Source organism: Cornus florida, unplaced genomic scaffold, assembly GCF_030987335.1.
Source record: "Cornus florida cultivar Cherokee Brave unplaced genomic scaffold, ASM3098733v1 CherokeeBrave_3.0.0_Hap2_Chr01, whole genome shotgun sequence".
Taxonomy (NCBI): domain Eukaryota; kingdom Viridiplantae; phylum Streptophyta; class Magnoliopsida; order Cornales; family Cornaceae; genus Cornus; species Cornus florida.
Window position 1 is genome coordinate 30,162,694 of NW_026775571.1, and position 3,719 is coordinate 30,166,412.

The following is a 3,719-nucleotide window of genomic DNA, read 5'->3' on the forward strand; positions in this document are numbered from 1 at the left end:
ACTTTATTTTCATTTTTATTTTGGTTACTTATTGTGTTGGTTCTTGTTTAACTAGGTACATTGAAAAGAAGGTGAGCAAAGGAGCATTTCAAGCAAGGAGCTAAGCAAAAGCAAGGAAAAAGCTAAAATCTAAAAATTTTTGCAAGGCTAATTGAAGTGCTAAAGGACCCTTTGTGAGCTCTTTCTTAACTCAATCTCTAGTTAAATCGTCGGTCCGCGTAGAGGCTTGTAATTCAATTCATAGATAAATCGTGAGCCCGCGTGGAGGCAATTTTACTTTTCTTTGCATATTGTTGATAGCATGGGAGTATGGGAACATTGTATGTGGAGGAAGTTTGTTGATTGTTGATTTGTTGCGAAGGTGAAATAAGTGTTCATTACTTGTTGCTTGTTGTGTTTTGTTGTGCATGCATGGTCGTAGATCATTGAAACCTACTCTTGTCCCTCTAATTTTTTATCTTGAATCCGTTATTTGAAACCCTAGGGGAAGAGGAAGTTCTAGTCAATCCATCCTATCAATGGAAGGACATAATGAGGACCATGTGGAGAACCTTGGTCACATAGATCAACAAGGTATCCTCCACCCCAATGTACATCATGATCACATGCAAGTACCATTAGGCATGCCGAGGCCATTCATTCACCCATCACAACAACAAGGTCAAGTTCCATTGGGAATGCCAAGACTAATCTATACTCCACAACCTCCCATAGTTTAAGGTAATCAAGGTACCCATGTTGCACCTCCAATTGCTAATCCTCCACTTGCTTTAAGAGATCACTATGTGCCTAATGAATACAACGCACCCACATGCATTTAATTGCCACCATTTAGAGCACACCACTATGAGATCAAACCACAAACCATCCAAATGCTTCCTAATTATCATGGACTTCCAAGTGAAGAACCTTACAAGCATTTGGATGAGTTTCTTGAAGTATGTTCCACCGTGAGATACACGGATATGCCAAAAGAGGTCTTAAGGCTTAAAATTTTTCCATTCACCCTTAAAGACAAGGCAAAATATTGGTTTAACAATCTTAGGCCTTTTTCAATAACTTCTTGGGCAGAAATGCAACAAGATTTCTTGAAGAAATACTATCCAGTTTCTAAGACCAATGCCATGAGAACATCAATTCGAGAGTTTTCACACGGGGATTGGGAAACGTTCCATGAGGCATGGGAAAGATTCAATGAATTGCTTAGGAAGTGTCCACATCATGACATACCCATATGGCAATTAGTTCAATATTCCTTTGAGAGCTTATCGGACAATTACAAGGGCATGGTTGATACTTCCATGGGTGGCTCTTACATTGATAGGCATGAGGATAATATGTGGCATCTTTATGAGAGCATGAGTGAAAATTCCTTGCATCGAACTTTATCTTCTAAGAATGGTAGGAATTCAAATGGAAGGAAGAGTGTTGGCTTACATTAAGTTGACCATTCCAATGAAATAGCCGCCGAGATGAAATCCTTATCTCAAAGGTTTGATCAATTCTTGATTAACAAAAACTCGGCAAATCAAGTATCTTCCATCCCTAACCATTCCCATCATGCATCCAATGAGACATGTATGACTTGTTCAAGTGTTTTACATTCTACTTCCAATTGTCCCCATGGACATGTGCAAAGTGAGCATGATGAACAAGTCAATGCAACTTTTGTTAATTAAGGGAACAATCCTTATGACAATCACTATAATCCTAGTTGGAGGAATCACCCGAATTTCTCTTGGAGAAACCAAGGGGAAGGCTCAAACCCTCCCCAAGGTGGTTTCCAAGGGAAGTATGTTCCACCTCTGATGCAAAGCTAAGGTTCCCAAGGTTATAGATCATCATTTCAATCACAAGGAAATCAATTTTCTAATTCTCTAGGCACTCTAGAGGCAAATACTCAATTGCTTCATTCTCATTCTTAATCCATTGCTAAGCTAGAAACCCAAGTATGGCAAATAGCTAGTACTTTAAATACTAGAGAGAAAGGGAAAATGCCTTTGAATGACCCACCCAAGCAACAATGTGTTGTAGAGACTCATTCCTCATCGGAAGGTCACACAATAGAGCATATTAATGCGGTGACTACCTTGAGAAGTGGGAATATTGTGGACAACCAAGTAGGCATGTCCAATGAAGTGAGTGAACCTGTGTAACCTAAAGTTGACACCCGTCCCGTTTCTTATCATATTCCTCCTTCATTGCATATGCATGATCTTTCAAATGAAAATGTGTTGAAAAATGATTTGAAAGGTGATTTTGAAAAGAAAAATTTGTAAAATGATTTCAAAACTTCTTGTGTTAAAGAGACTTCAAAGAAAATTTCTGAAAAGGTTTTTGAGCCAAGAACTCCATTTCCGGATGCCTTAAAAGGATTCATTTCAATTGACAAACAAAAGGCCAAAACAAATGAAATTATGGATGTGTTTAGGCAAGTGAAAGTCAATCTTCTACTTTTGGATGCAATCAAGCAAATTCCGGCTTACGTCAAGTTTTTAAAAGATCTTTACACCTAAAAGAGGAAGAACAAAAGCCAAACACCTAGGAAAGTGGTCTTAACCGAGCAAGTAAGCTTAATTTTGCAGCATAACACTCTTCTAAAGTTTAAGGACCCCGGTTCACCTACCTCTTCATGCATCATTGGAGATCATATCATTAATCGTGCTCTTTTAGACTTAGGAGCAAGTGTTAACCTTCTTCTGTACTCGGTTATATCAAATTAGGCTTAAGAGACTTGAAACCGACGCCGGTGGTTTTGCAACTTGCCGACCGATCCATCAAAAAGCCTAGGGGTATCATTGAGGATGTATTGATTAAGATTAATAAATTTTTCTTCCCCGTTGATTTCGTTGTCATTGACACGGAACCGGTCCCAAATCCTAAGAGCCAAATTCCCGTTATCCTTAGCCGTCCTTTCTTGGCAACCGCGAATGCCAACATTAGTTGTAGGACGGGGATAATAAAGATCTCATTTGGCCACATGAAGGTGAAGTTAAATATCTTTAATCCGACCCCCAATTCATTTGACAAGCATGAAGAAATGAATGTTGTAGAGAAATATCATGACCTTGAATGTAAAGGAATAGAGTCTTTGTGTGAAACCAAAATTCCAAAAAGTTCATCTTCAACCCTGAATTCCAAGAAAGTAGTTTTAAAATCTTGTTTTGAAAAGGCATGAAAGCCCAAAGATCATTTTGACCTAGGACCAAAAAAAATTTTCGAGCCTAATCCAACAAGTTCTCTAGGGAACCATTTGTTGGGTGGAGTTCAAAGCACTTATCACCCCATCAAGGAGGGGATGCACTACAAGATGTTTGATCCGGGATAAAAGAGCCCAACGTCTTGCTAGAGACGTTAAAGATGAGTACATTTCGTAGGGTGTCACAACCCTATTCCTCCCTCATTTTTATTTTAAATTTCATTTCTTGCGAAGTCTAGATATTTGCTTTAGGTTCATATACAATGCTAGGAACTGTGATTAGGATTGAATGCACTTTCATGTTGAAAATGAGCATTTTGCATAAGTTTAATCGATCTCCAAAGAGGTTCGGTCGATCGAACTCCATACCTGCATCCAACCTACATCCAATCACCTCTCTGACCAATCGTTCGAAGAAAACCTGCATATTTTAGCTCTCTGTCCCAGCGATCGAACTTGTTCCTAGATCGATCTTTAATTCTTCGATCGATCCAACTTCATCTTGGATCGATCTATAGTC

General features: G+C 38.9%; 1 pseudogene; it reads right to left on the reverse strand.

Moving 5' to 3' along the window:
• Positions 1-1,129: 1,129 nt before the first annotated feature.
• LOC132283904 (small nucleolar RNA R71) lies at positions 1,130-1,228 on the reverse strand (annotated as a pseudogene).
• Between the last annotated feature and the right edge of the window lie 2,491 nt (positions 1,229-3,719).